Genomic DNA, 16,773 nt, shown 5'->3' on the forward strand with positions numbered 1-16,773 from the left:
TGTGTCTACATCTTAAAACTTTAAACGTTTACGGATGTAAAAACTGGTGTTTAGAATCTCCCTTAAAAATAAAGGACACGTATTTCTTTGTTTTCTCTAAATCCCAATAGGAGGGGTGTAAAAGGGTGAATAATGGGTTGAATGCCTTTAATGAGGATACATATATCTCAGAAACTGAAGATATTACAGAACTGAAAATTTGTAAATGGGATCTCCTTTAAAAATAAAGAAACACGTATATTTTTGCTTGTGGAAAATTCAATTAATGGCGGTTAAACAGGAGTGGCAAATTGGGGTGAATTTTTTGAAAGACTATATCTACAGAATATCTGAGAAGCGTAAAATGTTACAGACTTAAAAAGTGGGTATTTGGAATCCCCTGTAAGTGTAAAGAAACACAGGTGATTTGTCTTCGGAAACCCCACTTAAGGGGAACTAAAAAGGGGTGAAATTTTAAAATGAGAATTTCTACAGTATATCTCAAAAAACTTAACATGTTACAGAAGTGAAAAATGGTAATTTTTTAATTCTATTAAAAATAAAGAAATGTGTATTTTTAGTTTTCGGAAATACCACTTGGGAAGTGGGGGGGGTAAAAGTGACTGAAAATGGTGTTGAATTCTTTTAATTAGGCTACTGATATCTCAAAAATGAAGATGTTACACACGTGAAATGTGATTTTTGGAATCTGCTTTAAACGTAAACAAACACGTATTCTCGGAAAATCCAATGAAGGGGGTTTGGGGGGTTAAAGGATTGAAAAAATTAATTGACTTAATTGTATGAGAATACATACATCTAATAAAAACTAAAGTTGTTACAGACGTGAAAATTGGTGTTTTGATCTCTTTTAAAAACAAAGAAAAGCGCGTTTTTGGGGGGGGGGGGAACAATCTTGGGTGGGGCGGGAGTGAAAAGGAGCTGTATTCCTTTCATGAGGACACATAAATCAAAAACTAAAGAGGTTAGAGTGGTGATAATTGGTTTTTAGGAGATCCTTTACTATTAAAGGAACAAGTATTTTTTGCCTTAATATCACTTTGTGAGGGGGGGGGGGGAGTGTGAAAGGAAGTTAAAAAAAGTGAATTATTTTAAAGGGGATACTTATATCTCAAAACTGAAGGTAATAAACGTGAACATTGGTATTTGTAATCTCCTTTAAACATAAACACACCTTCTTTTAATTTTTTGGGGGGTGGGGGTAAATAAACTTAACAGCGGTGGGGTGTAAAAGGCGGTGAGACCAATTGATTTTACTGTTCATAATGTACTTATAAGGAGCCTCCGTTGCTCAGGCGGCAGAGCGCCGGCCTCTCACAGCTGGGTTCCGTGTTTCAAATCCCGGTCACTCCATGTGACATTCGTGCTGGACAAAATGGCGGCGGGACAGGTTTTTCTCCGGATACTCCGGCTTTCCCTGTCATCACTCATTCCAGCAACACTGTCCAATATTTCATTTCATTTGTCACTCATCGATCATTGCTCCAGAGGGGAGCTTCGGCAGCCGGCACAATTTATATTGTCGCCGCTAGATGGGGCTTTATTCATTCCATCCCTGATCCTGTCGAATGATAGGAAACAGGCTGTTGACTTTCGATGTACTTATTCTGATCATAAGCCGATCATTTTTAATCTTTCCTGGGTTCTTTTTCAACAGCCATCTTTTCCTTCGGAGAACGTTCTTAGATTAGAGTGGATTCTCCTGGCATATAAATAAAAATTTAAACACATTTGAAATAAACGATAGGAATGATATTGACCGTCAAATTGTTCACCTCTATAATAAGGTCACTAATACACGGAGGTATGTCATTCGTATCGCCAGAAATCCCGCACACTTGCCTACGCGCGACAATGGTGCTGGCCACATTGTCAACAATGACAATGGCAGCAGATGTAATTTACCGCCAAGTAGCGGTCTTGCATATTGCTGTGGGGTCCAGAACATATAATAATAATAATAATAATAATAATAATAATAATAATAATAATAATAATAATAATAATGTTCTGGACCGTCGTCACATGTGCGGACCACGCCGGAAACGGGTCCTGGACGGCTAATGACTAAGAATGCAGTCCGGCCGCGGGTTCAGTAGGCTACCGCCAAGGCACCCAAGACGACACCACGACAGATCCCCTGAAGGATTTGATCCATATTAAAAATGCTTATAGGAAAAGATGGCAAAGATTTAGGGACCCAACTAACTTGGTGGAATACCTGGACCTAGCCCGGGAAGTACGAAATCGTTTTTGGAAAGAAAGATTGAAAAATGGGAGGAAACTTGCCGTAATCTATTAGAAAACGAGTCAGATCGCGAATTTTGGCGGATTCTCTCAGAAAACGGGTCAGATCGCGAATTTCGGCGGATTATATACCTAAAACAATAAGCATTCAATTATAAATTTCAGTATAATACCGTAGCGAAGCACGGGTATCTTGCTAGTCTATATATATAAAATAAGAGTTTTGTCTGTACATTGCTTAGAATTTGAAAAGAATGGTATTTCTATATCGGTCATGACCACAGTAACAAGGAAATGCATTTTTTACTTTTCCGTAATTTCTGTCTGTCTGTCTGTCTGTCTGTCTGTCTGTCTGTCTGTCTGTCTGTCTGTCTGTCTGTCTGTCTGTCTGTCTGTCTGTCTGTATGTATGTATGTATGTATGTACACGCATCACGAGAAAACGGCTGAAGAGAATTTAATGAAAATCGGAATGTAAAGTCGGGTGATGAACCGCTACAATCTAGGCTATGAATTATTTTAATCACGCTGAGTGAAATGGTAGTTTAGGGGAAGGCCTGAAATTTAATTCTCAAATATTTATGTTATTAGTGGTCGTGTCTTAATGAAAATCGCTAGACAAAGATGGGAAATAAGTCGCTACAATATAGGCTATACACGCTGAGAAAAATGGTAGTTTAGGGAAGGCCTAAAATTTAATTGTCAAATATTTATTTTATTAGTGGTCGTATCTTCACGAAAATTGGAATGCAAAGTCGGGGAATAGGTCGCTATAATCTATACTATCAATAATGTTATTCGCACTGAGTGAAATGGTAGTTTAGGGGAAGGCCTGAAATGTAATCTCTATATATAAAATAAGAGTTTTGTCTGTACATTGCTCAGAATTTGAAAAGAATGGTATTTCTGTATCGGTCATGACCACAATAACAAGAAAATGCATTTTTTACTTTTCCGTAATTTCTGTCTGTCTGTCTGTCTGTCTGTCTGTATGTATGTATGTATGTATGTATGTATGTATGTACACGCATCACGAGAAAACGGCTGAAGAGAATTTAATGAAAATCGGAATGTAAAGTCGGGTGATGAACCGCTACAATCTAGGCTATAAATTATTTTAATCACGCTGAGTGAAATGGTAGTTTAGGGGAAGGCCTGAAATTTAATTCTCAAATATTTATGTTATTAGTGGTCGTGTCTTAATGAAAATCGCTAGACAAAGATGGGAAATAAGTCGCTACAATATAGGCTATACACGCTGAGAAAAATGGTAGTTTAGGGGAAGGCCTAAAATTTAATTGTCAAATATTTATTTTATTAGAGGTCGTATCTTCACAAAAATTGGTATGCAAAGTCGGGGAATAGGTCGCTATAATCTATACTATCAATAATGTTATTCGCACTGAGCGAAATGGTAGTTTAGGGGAAGGCCTGAAATGTATATATATAAAATAAGAGTCTTGTCTGTACATTGCTCAGAATTTGAAAAGAATGGTATTTCTGTATCGGTCATGACCACAGTAACAAGAAAATGCATTTTTTACTTTTCCGTAATTTCTGTCTGTCTGTCTGTCTGTCTGTCTGTCTTTGAAAGGGAAGAAAGTGTCGTTTATGAAATTGCATTATGTATAGGACGACGTTTAATTAGGGAGTTTTAGTAGCTCGTAAGGAGGGGGATGCTAAGTATATGAGGTATGCAGTATTTAATGCGGCAGGGCGGACAGTTCCTTTATGCTCCTGCACCTACCACACTCAGTGTTACTTAAATTCGGATATCTCATAGAATCCAATGTTTCAACATAGCTGCAACGTTGGCATAAAACAATAACTGAAGAACATTGGTCTGGTTATTGACAACCTAATCACTGTCCCAAGGTAGGCCAGGGGCCACTGATCAGGCCTCCTGAGCCGGTGATTACTTGTGGTAGAGTGGCTAGTTCATCTCTGTTCCTCTTCTAGCCAACACTCCTGTGAGGTACCAAATCCAATGATACTCAACTTCAGAAATCTCACGGGTTCCACGCAACCATTGGCAAATAAGTCTGCTATCTCATCGTATTAAATCACCATTTATTAGTTTACGTCGTGACTATCAGAACAACACATACACTTGAAGTCGCTGTCGACTAGATAACTGAACGTAAGCTCACTCCTTGCACTTTAGCTACACCGAACCGATGTGTAGTGAGTAGCTATTAAGTTATATACTGTATGTACCACAGATAAGTCCATGGATTAGAACTTCCAACAGCTGACAAGCGACGCGTACCAGCCCACGGTAGAGTTGGAGGAAGTCTGCTTCCTCTTGCATTCAGGCAGACACACCACATGAAGGCATCTCACAAACTGGAGTTAGGCCTCCCAAAGGAATATTCACTCTACCGGACTTCTCGAAGCTTAGCTTTCGGTAACGAAACTCAATGACATTAACACCTCTCTCTCTCTCTTTTCAACCTTTATTAAGATGCTTGGATAATCTTCACATTCTAATATCATATTAAAGATTCTAATATTAAGGAATCTTCATAGATACCAACCTACAGTTCCTCTTCATTGACGGATTTATTTGCTACTGCCTTTACATCGCACCGACACAGATAGGTCTTATGGCGACGTTAGGATAGGAAAGGCCTAGGAGTTGGAAGGAAGCGGCCGTGGCCTTAATTAAGGTACAGCCCCAGCATTTGCCTGTTGTGTAAATGGGGAAACCACGGAAAACCATCTGCAGGGTTGCCGACAGTGGGGTTCGAACCCATTATCTCCCGGATGCGAGCTCACAGCTGCGCCCCCCTGACCGCACGGCCAACTCGCCCGGTCATGTTATCCTTAGCTGACTTCTTTGTTAGATTCAATTTTCTAGGAAGTTCCTTCAATTTACCGTTACTTCCACAACCATTTCTAACTCTATTTCGTTCCAACCTGCGCCTCCTTCTTAGTCTCTTTACTTCTCTGTTATAATATAGTGGATATTTACCAGTCCTTACCACTTTTAAAGGTACAAACCTATTTTTACATTCCTCAATAATTGCTTTAAACCCATTCCAGAGCCTTTATACATTTTTATGTACTGTTTCATCAGCCATATGGTAATGCTTAACAGTCCTAATTTTAATACTTTCCTTTCTATCACATTTATTTTTAACTACGACAAAAACAGCTTCGTGATCAACAAGACCATCTATTACTTCGGTTTCTCTATAGCACAGATCTGCTTTTAACAGCACCACGTCCAGAATATTCTTCCCTCTAGTTGGTTCCATCGTTTTCTGAATCAGCTGCCCTTCCCGTATTAACTTATTTCCCAATCCACGTTCATGCTTCCTGTCATTCGCATTACCTTCCCAATTGAAATTTGGTCAACTGAATATCACCCGCTACAATCACGTCCCTTTCCATATCGTTTCCCTCATAGCTGATTTATCGTATCAAACAATTCCCAATCAGCGTCAGAGCTACCCTTTCTCGGTCTCTACACTCCATAGACATAAAGTTGCCTATTATCTTTAGAAATGAGCCTTACACCTAGAATTTCATGTATGTCATCTTTAACTTTATTGTAGCTTACAAATTATTCTTTCACCAGAATGAGTACTCCCCTCTTACCATTCCCATTCTATCTCTACGATACACACTCCACTTCCGTGAGAAAATTTCTGCATCCATTATATCATTTCTCAGCCATGATTCAATTCCTATTACAATATCTGGCAAGTATACTGTATATCTGTTAACTTACTTAATTCAATTACTTTCTTTACGATACTTCTACAGTTCAACACTAACATTTATTGTCATCTCTATTTGACTTCCTGATCCCTGTATCTTTACCACCGCTCCTTAGGCCACCCCGTTTCCCTGAATGTACCTCCTTATAACCCTTCTAAACAAATTTCCTGACTTATATGTATCATTGTGGTTTAAGTGTAGGCTATCTGAGCACGTATCCCTATCTCCTACCCACCCATTAGGATCTAGAATTCTCAATCCCAGTTCCCCACATACCCACTCCATAGTCTCATTTAAATCCCAAATCACCCTCCAATCAGTATCTCTCCTACACAGTAATCCACCGATAACAATCTCCGCTTCCTTTGCTGCATTTACCAAATCCCACACTTCCCCAGCTATGTTGGTACTTATACCTGCTTGCCTTATGTAGTTGGTACCAACGGTAAACACTACCACCTTCTCCTTTCCTTCCTCCTTCTCTTCTATTTTCCTAAACATCTATCTTAACCTAATTCCTGGATTACACTCTAACCTGGTTCCCTTTCCTTCACACACTTTTCCCACGTGTCTAACAATGGAATCCCCCATGACCAGTCTCTCAACCCTACCCACCCCATCTGATCCCATCCCCTCCTGGTCAACCCTATCTTTCCTGAAGGCTGCAGAAATTACTTCCTCCTCCCTTTTCTCCCTCCCATGACCCTGCTCCACCTATCTTTTTCTATCCTCTACTCTACATTTCCCTTTACTACTTGTTCCTTCTACTTCTTTACTTCTCAGCAACAGTTCCCTGTTCCTCATCTTCCCTCTGTTGTTCTACCTGTAGTAACTTGTACCGATTTCTCACAGACACCTGTCCTAAATTCTGATCCTGAACAGAGCCCTTAGCCTGCAATCTCCTTCCCCTTAAAACATTAGACTATCTGTCTTCTACAGTTTCTCCCTTTCCTTCCCATCCCTCTTTTACTCCTACTGTATCCTGTGCATTGTTTGAGGGAGGCCTACTTTCTTTCCTGTCGTCTGAGAGAATCCTAATTATCTCCCTCAAACTCTCCACCTCTTTCCTCATACTCTTTAATGCCTGGCCACCCCCACAGCTCCTACACTTGCACTCCTTAGCCATTCTTTACGGAATAATGAAAAGAAAATAAAAAATGAAAAACTTATTCTGTGTACAAAAAATGGAAGGAAAGAAATATTGTCTATGTTAGTACACAAATATCACACGACAATAAGGTAATTAATACACTACTACACTACAATACTATTTAGTCGTACAATATTTTTAGCCTACAACACGCTAACAGGATTTAAACAGCCATTAATCACTGAATACCGAAAGGAATGCACAAGAATGACATTATTCTAAACTACAGTTAAGTCTATCCTAATTACAACAATATAATTCTATTACGAGAGTTCCCACAGATACTTCTACTACACATATTTCACAACAATAGAATAAGTACGCTAATTTCTAATAAGATACTACAGTACACTACGAATAATTTTAACCACTTTTAGACGTATCCTAATTAGAATAGGTTATTACTAAGCACAAACATAAATGACAATTGCAATTAAGGTATGAAATTCGCAAGAACTAGTCAAGGATTACCAACAAAGTTAAATGTGAAGACAGATTATTATTAGTAGGCCTACTATTTTATCCTTTTATGCTCTAACAGAAATGAAAACTGCCGTTTCGCTGAATGCTGAAAGGGTTACCGTACACAAAGATACACAACGAATATAACAGGCAAGATACTATCTAATACATTGTATCTACACTACAATTCTCAACTGAAATGTGGTTATGTGATTATTACAGCTGATGGATTACTATTATTTTCTTTACTCCGCGGGACGGAGAATAAATGTGTCCTTAAATGCTGTAGGCTACAATAAGAGTTTATCTACAATAATTTATCAAAAAACTCCTGTCAATCCTACGCTGGGGACTTGAATTGTAATTATTGCGATATAGGAATTTGGTAATTATTAGGTAACCGCTCTTAAATACTGAAAGATCGAAGGTGCAATGTATGATTTACGGATACTTGAACTACCTATTCAGAACTGCAAATGATCGGAATACAGGAATCTGCTGATATTTATTTATATTTTCTTGACCCTTTGTTCACGACTGTAGCCAACAATGCAATATTTGAATACGAAGAGCGACAATAATCGATAACAATACAACGAATGTTATCTATTTCGCCAGGGAAATACTGTATATTCTGTGACGTCGTATGAACATCCAAAACGTTCAAGCTGACTCTTCGATAGCTAGACAAAATCTTTGCATGGTAGTGGTTGAGAAACTCCATATCCATATAAATTATTAACATCATAGTACATGATAAAAGAATCTTCTTTTTAGAATCAGAATCTAGGTACGGATTATTCGCACTGCATGCCTATTGACGAGAGAAACTACCCCCCTCGTATACCACGTTCGAAAAACAAGAACATGTCTACATCTGTCTACATCTGATGATAAACGGGGATAAAAGTCAGGCTGTGAGTTGCACAAATAGGAAAAGTCCTCTCAGTTTTAATTACTGCGTTGATGGGGAGAAAGTTCCCTTTGGGGATCATTGTAAACACCTAGGTATTAATATAAGGAAAGATCTTCATTGGGGTAATCACATAAATATGATTGTAAATAAAAGGTACAGATCTCTGCACATGGTTATGAGAGTATTTAGGGGTTGTAGTAAGGATGTAAAGGAGAGAGCATATTTCTCTCTGGTGAGACCCCAACTAGAGTATGGTTCCAGTGTATGGGACCCTCACCAGGATTACTTGATTCAGGAACTGGAAAAAATCCAAAGAAAAGCAGCTCAATTTGTTCTGGGCGATTTCCGACAAAAGAGTAGCGTTGCAATAATGTTGCAAAGTTTGGCCTGGGAAGACTTGGGAGAAAGGGGACGAGCTGCTCGACTAAGTGGTATGTTCCGAGCTGTCGGTGGAGAGGTGGCTTGGGAGGACATCAGTAGACGAATAAGTTTGGGTGGTGTCCCGAAAAGTAGGAAAGATCACAATATGAAGATAAAGTTGGAATTCAAGAGGACAAATTGGGGTAAATATTCGTTTATAGGAAGGGGAGTTTTGGAATAACTTACCAAGGGAAATGTTCAATAAATTTCCAATTTCTTTGCAATCATTTAAGAAAAGGCTAGGAAAACAACAGATAGGGAATCTGCCACTTGGGCGACTGCTATAAATGCAGATCAGTAGTGATTGATTGATTGACTGTGAGGATATCTTGTTCGGCATTTGTGTACTTTATCATTGCGTCCCAAGAGAGGCCAGGACTTGTGAAGTACTGACATGGATCTAAACAGCAAAATAGTCTGACACATTTTATGGAACTTCTCAAACACATCACAGTGTATCTACTTTCAAATATAACTCGGCGCACTCGCCTAGCGATTGTATATAGAACGTGTTCGATGCGTTACAGGCATGGGGTACTCATCATCTGAGATGAAAGATAACACTCGATTGCTCACTTAGCCATTGAGTAATGCATTCATTCAAGACACTCGTAAATGCAGAGTGAAGAGGTAAGTTATTGATCTTCCTCTAGCGTTTTCCAGTTGTTAACATAATCGTAAGGATATCCTTGCTTGGAAAACAGAGTTGACATTCATTAGGATCTGGGAAATACTGACGGCTAGAGCAGGGTAAGCATAAAATGACAGCCAGAGACAGATGTCCTGTTATGTAACCTACCCTAACATGGCAGGCAGAGCAATGTTTTGACGGATTTGTTACGTTGTTGTTGTTGTTTGAGTCATCAGTCCATAGACTGGTTTGATGCAGCTCTCCACGCCACCCTATCCTGTGCTAACCTTTTCATTTCTACGTAACTACTGCACCCTACATCTGCTCTAATCTGTTTGTCATATTCATACCTTGGTCTACCCCTACCGTTCTTGCCACCTACACTTCCTTCAAAAACTAACTGAACAAGTCCTGGGTGTCTTAAGATGTGTCCTATCATTCTATCTCTTCTTCTCGTCAAATTTAGCCAAATCGATCTCCTCTCACCAATTCGATTCAGTATCTCTGTATTCGTGATTCGATCTATCCATCTGACCTTCAGCATTCTTCTGTAACACCACATTTCAAAAGCTTCTATTCTCTTTCTTTCTGAGCTAGTTATCGTCCATGTTTCACTTCCATACAATGCCACGCTCCACACAAAAGTCTTCAAAAACATCTTTCTAATTCCGATATCAATGTTTGAAGTGAGCAAATTTCTTTTCTTAAGAAAGCTCTTCCTTGCTTGTGCTAGTCTGCATTTTATGTCCTCCTTACTTCTGCCATCGCTGGTTATTTTACTACCCAAGTAACAATATTCATCTACTTCCTTTAAGACTTCGTTTCCTAATCTAATATTTCCTACATCACCTGCCTTCGTTCGACTGCACTCCATTACCTTTGTTTTGGACTTATTTATTTTCATCTTGTACTCCTTACCTAAGACTTCATCCATACCATTCAGCAACTTCTCGAGATCTTCTGTTACGTAACCTAACGTTATCCCCTATCCTAACATAACGGGTGTGACAGGACGGTGGCTAGAGCACGTGACCAGAGAGTCATGCCCCACGTGTTCTCGCCAAATTCTCAGTGTTTTGACAAATGGACAAGTGAATAACAGATAAATGTCTTATTACCTTAGCCAACGGGTGAAACAAGATGGCAGCCACAGCATGGGAACTCTTGATACTGCGTCTGTTGCTTACCCCGCTCAAGATAATAGGAAATGAATCTCGACTATTAAGTTGTCCGGCTCCATAGCTAAGTGGTTAGCATGCTGGCCTTTGCTTCAAGGGGTCCCGGGTTCGATTCCCGGTGGGCTTGGGGATTTTAACTTACCGTACATTAGTTCATTCCTATGGCTCAGGGGATGGGAATTCGTGACGTTTTCAGCATTAGATCTCATCTTACATAGGGCCCCATCCTCACAGATGCGCAGGTCTCCTATACGGTGTCAAATCGAAAGACCTGCATCAGGCATTTCTGCAGGCCACACGCCATTATTATTATTTGTTAACAAACCGCAGTGTCACTAAATATTTCTAGCCTCAGTTTCAGGATCTACCGGTTAAAATTAGCAGTTGAGTTTTGGTACAGGATGTTCTATAAAATATTTCCATGAGTGAAATTTAATGTAGGTTGCGATGTGATGTGGGGAGCAATAGAAAACTTCCACGGTTTCCCCTGCCTGTCGTAAGAGGCTACTAAAAGAATACTTCCAGGGGTTCTCAAATTGGGAATATGGAACGAGAAACCACAGAGCCCTTAACTGAGCTTGTCATAGTTTCTACCTAAGGTAAGGTAAGGGTGTATTCTGCCCGAAGGCAGGTCCGAAACTCCTCAGAGGTGTGCCTGAGCCGGAGTTTACGTGCGGTAGGGTGGCCAGTTCCTTTCCGCTCCTCCATTCCCATACCCCCCCCCCCCCCACCAACAGCGCGCGGCAACCCATCCAAATCTTGACCACGCCCAATGTTGCCTAACTTCGGAGATCTCACGGGATCCGGTGTTTCAACATGGCTACAGCCGTTGGCAGTTTCTACCTACAATAATAATAATAATAATAATAATAATAATAATAATAATAATAATAATAATAATAATACTTGCTTTAAGTCCCGCTAACTACTTTTACAGTTTCCGGAGACGCCGAGGTGCAGGATTTAGTCCCGCAGGAGTTCTTTTACGTGGCAGTAAATCTACCGACACGACGCTGACGTATTTCATCACCTTCAAATACCACCGGACTCAGCCAGGATCGAACCTGCGAAGTTGGGGTCCAGGCTCGACACTTTCATCCTTGAGATCTGACCTCTCTTGGTCAAATCTTGTTTTCTTCCGAGCGCGACGATATTACTTTTGCGAGGCCTAGGAAGTCTTTAATTTTCACGCGCTTCGTGGTCGTTCCCTTTCTTATGCCGATACCTTAATTTTTCGAAGGGTCGGGCCTGTTACTTTTCCCTTTCTAATTAGTGTTAAGAAAGTATTGCTGCCCTAACGTACTGCTCCACGCCGAAATTATCAGCGCACTGGCCGTCGGTTCAAGGGTATTTTAACATTCACTGGTTAATTCTCATGGTTCGGGTCCTCAGCATTAGTATTCATCATAATAGAGCACCATCCTCACAGATGCACAGGTCGCCTGTTAGGCGTCAACTCGAAAGACCTGAAGAGGCCACACGCCGTTATTATTACTACTGCCTCTTTCTTAAAACAATAATCACCACCGGAATCACCAGCTCCCCTGTTCGGGAAGTAAAGGCGAAGGACGCGTTTGTGTTCTGCCAGACTGCTGAAGCTCAAGAAGTTATAAGGCTTTTGAGTAATAATTAAATGCAGTTTTATGACTGTCCATAGTCCGGCAAACCTTTGATATGAAAAAGTTCGAGTTTAGTACTGTGATCGTCTTATTAAAGAGATGAATGTTCTTCGATTCCTTAATAAATTTCAGGAACGGTCCTTGAGACTTCATTTTGGACAGGATAAAAAATGAGATGACTAATGAGCGGAACTGTGCAAATGGAAGCTCTCCAATTTTCTCCACCAGCTTCCTGTACGATACTTCTATTTGTAATGTTATTCAGAAGGCGGAGAGCCATTTCATAACGAGCAACCTTCAGGCGAAGTGTTTTCCAGTCCGATATCCTGAAAGGTGAATATTCCTCGCAGACTGTCCAATGAGCAAAGTGTAGTAACACTTATTGCGCAGACTGCCTTTGAAGCTAATATATACTCAGCATGTGTCTTAGTATCCACGATTCTAATCAATCTTCGATCTAGAAAAACGTTTATAGTTTTATGTGATTAACAATTACTTTGATTAGAAGCTAGTGAACATACAGTATTTCATGGATTTTGAACCAGTCAGGAATTGTTTGGATTGAACCAGACCAACTGCAGTGAAACAGTAGGATGATCAAGTAAGATATCAGAACATTACTGCACGCCAGCTGTTGTTGCATAGGCTGCCCACATCATGCCAAAATGGAGATTATGAACAGAAATCCACCAGTTTCCTAGTTTATGTTATTAAAAGATGTTAGTAATAACATGCTGGTTTATACGGGATGTTTCCAAATTTGAAGGAAGTGGTCGGGGGATGGAAATTAGTACGCTCCACAACATCACATAAAGTTCCTATGAACATATACCCTACGGGGGATATTACTGTCATTAATCCTCTCGTGCTTACGTACTCCTTTCATCCCGTCAACATCCATTCGCACCAACCACCGTTTATTTTCCGTGGGCCCTCCCCATCCACTTACCACAGGCTTCACGAGTACGTCCGGCTCAACCTCAAAGACATTACCGACCTACGGTCGTACAAGTATACTTACGCCTTGCAATACGCACCCATGGCCAGTAGGCAGTAATGATCTGTCTTTGAATGTTAACAGCTTAGCGTAGTAATCGCAAAAAATCATATACTCATACCATTATGGCAAATTACATCACATACGAGTGTTAAGGTATTAGTTCCGTAGCAGAGCCGGGAATCGAACCCAGGCCTTTGGGGGTTTCAGCTAATCACAGTTCAGTCCACTTTTTGCCTATTGGAAGCTTAGGTTTTTCTTGGAAACATCGGTGTCTTGTTAGTTTCTGTTTAAGGGGGGCACGTTCCCAGATATCGTTGTCTGTAATTCCCACTTCTTGTAAATTATTATTATTATTATTATTAACACATTAATTGTAAGTGAAGCTTCCACGGTGTGTAGAATTATTTAGTTCTTCCTCCGGGTAGAACCGTGTGTTTTTTTCTTTATTTTTCTGTACATTCCGTACAGTTTGCCGACGTTTCGAATACATTGTAGCATTCTTTGTCAAGGCGACTGAAATACCGCTACTCGATTCGAGGTACAATAATCAGTCTCCCAGGCAGCAATCACACTACTGCAATATATTCGAATCGTCGGCAAATTATACGGGCCGATTGCAGAAACGATGGCTAGTTTTAAGCCTTAGACAACGTCTACCTAAACAACGTCTAAATTGAGCACGATCTAACATTGCATAAACAATGTTCAACGGGTGTTTAACTAGACATCGTTTAAAGTTTCAATATTGGTTTGAAAATGGAGATAGAAGTATCTTTCATGCGACTCTTTGCTTGTCGCAACCAATGAAATTCGTCGGTGCGCGCGCCGAACGCCAGTCAGCAATTTGTCTTCCTACACATTACTCAAATATGACTAAGGATGAGCCACTGCCTGCTCGATCTGCATCCAATGACTGCTTATGCTTCCTGCTCAATACAACACTTTAACATGGCACTGAATGAAACAGTGCGTTTAAAAATACCGACGGGAGGCGGCAGTACCAAATGTCAGAATGAAAGCGGAAAATCGCCTAGTACTGTACTTCCTTTTAGTGAAAAGGATGTATCATGGATTGTATTTGTTAGCGGATTGCTTTTCCGAAAGATTACGAATATGGACAGAGATCAGAATTAATATAGTCACCTTCACGTAGTACATTAGATAAGTCTCCAAGCGTGATGAAGTCTGGAGCAGGTATTTCACCATTAATAAAGGAAAGATTGCAAGCAGAATGATATGAAGAAAGTTTGCTCTCTAATTTGCGACGAAATTGCAGTCGAAGAGCGGCAAAGAGGACAGATCCTATGGAATTATCGAAACAGGGGGAGTCTATAAAGAAGAAATGGGAATAAACCCTCAACTCGCTAACAAGTTGCTGTGATTTGTAATTCATGGATTGTCGAAGAAATTTACGATTCCACCTGCCTACTTCATGGTGAAGGCATTACAAGGAAATGAATTTTCCTCCTCGTTCAGCAGGTTTTGAAGGCTGGATTCTTCGTTATTCGTCTTGTGACGGACAAGCATGGAAGAGAGAAAGAAGAAGAGCTGCTCGACTAAGTGGTATGTTCCGAGCTGTCAGCGGAGAGATGGTGTGGAATGACATTAGTAGACGAATAAGGTTGAATGGCGTTTATAAAAGTAGGAAAGATCACAATATGAAGATAAAGTTGGAATTCAAGAGGACAAACTGGGGCAAATATTCATTTATAGGAAGGGGAGTTAGGGATTGGAATAACTTACCAAGGGAGACGTTCAATAAATTTCCAATGTCTTTGAAATCATTTAGGAAAAGGCTAGGAAAACAACAGATATCGGAATCTGCCACCTGGGTGACTGCCCTAAATGCAGATCAGTATTCATTCAAATATTCCCACGTTCAAAAAATTTGGTAACGGAGAATTAAGTCATGTGTGGTTCAGCCATGCAACACCATGCAACAGTTTCTGCCAATATGATGAAGAGATATAAGAAGCCCCAAAGCTCCCGATAATTAAAAAAAAACTTGCCGAAGAAACACATCAAGCTATTATCACTGTCCGACTCCTTGGCTGAATGGTCGACGTTGAGTTCTATGGTTCCGAGGGCCCCGGGTTCGATTCCCGTCCGGGACGGGTATTTTAATCGCGTCTGATTAATTCTCCTGACTCGGGGACTGGGTGTTTGTGTCTCTCCCAACACTCTTCTCTTCAAATGCAACAAAACACCAGACTACCAACCACCATAGAAACACGCAATAGTAATTACATGCCTCCATATAGGTTTGGCCACAGGAATGGCATCCGGCCGTAAAACAGGAGAAAATCCAAATATGGGGTAACACAGTTCGCACCCCACAGGTGTGGGAAAAGCGGTGAAAGAAGATTATCTACTTCTTCTTTCATTGTTCATCTTCTACAGAATGATTTTTTTAATTTTTTTATGTGCTGACACAGGCCTTTCAGGAGATCCATTTTAAGCCATGTTTAGGACTATATAAATGGTAGAGAGAACAGTGACATGACTGACTCACGGGCTGCTCAGGATTCCGTATAGAGAATTCTGAAATTCGGTATTTTTATGTTCACCGATGGTGCTAGCAAAATGCACAAGCAAAATTCGCAATTTTCTGCCTCAATATCTTCTTCCAGACTTGACTAAACAGAATCAATGGTATTTGATTTACTGGGAGATGTTCGTGAGCCCCCTAAATCAGTGTGTGCCACTTTGGTAACAGCTTCGCAGGCACTAGTGTGTGTGGTTATATGGTGCGTGTACGCCAAGAAGAAACTGAATGCAATAATGTTTACACCTCAGTTAATCCATCCCTATTGACGAACCTGGTCAGTCACTCGGATACGCCTGTTATATCTCCAGCCGCTATTTACTGGCCTAATTATGGGGCTATACGAATTTTTTGAGTTTGCTCTACCGTACTGCAAGAACTCTTCGAGTAATTTAAAGTGTGTTAGTAACAACAATCACGAGGAACTTGCGTCACAAACTGTGGTGACCAAAGCTATGGAACCCTACCTTAATAACGTAGGGAAGTGTAATACAGACGAAGTTTCCAGATTTTCTTTCCGTCGAAGCCTCCTTTTCGAGAAGTGCTGAAGATATAAATCTCTAGAGCACTACTTAATTATTCTACTTTATTTTCATAGTTTCAGCTTCGCTTATGTGCTTATCTACCTGTATTTCCGCGATAACTAGGGCCATTTTGGTGCTGCCATCTACCGGCGGTTTCTTCGTAAGTCGTGTTACACCTTTGAGTATGAAATGAGCAGGCAGTATAAGCAGCCATCGGGTGTGTATCGAGCAGGCAGTGTATGAGCACGACTTGCCCACAGATAAAAATATCGCTTTCGGTGGAAATTAAATCTCATAATATTATCGACACTAAAGCGACACGCCAACGTACGGGGAAGTGTAGCTTTGATTATAGC

The sequence above is a fragment of the Anabrus simplex genome, chromosome 1 (genome assembly GCF_040414725.1).
Source record: "Anabrus simplex isolate iqAnaSimp1 chromosome 1, ASM4041472v1, whole genome shotgun sequence".
NCBI classification, from domain to species: Eukaryota; Metazoa; Arthropoda; class Insecta; order Orthoptera; family Tettigoniidae; genus Anabrus; species Anabrus simplex.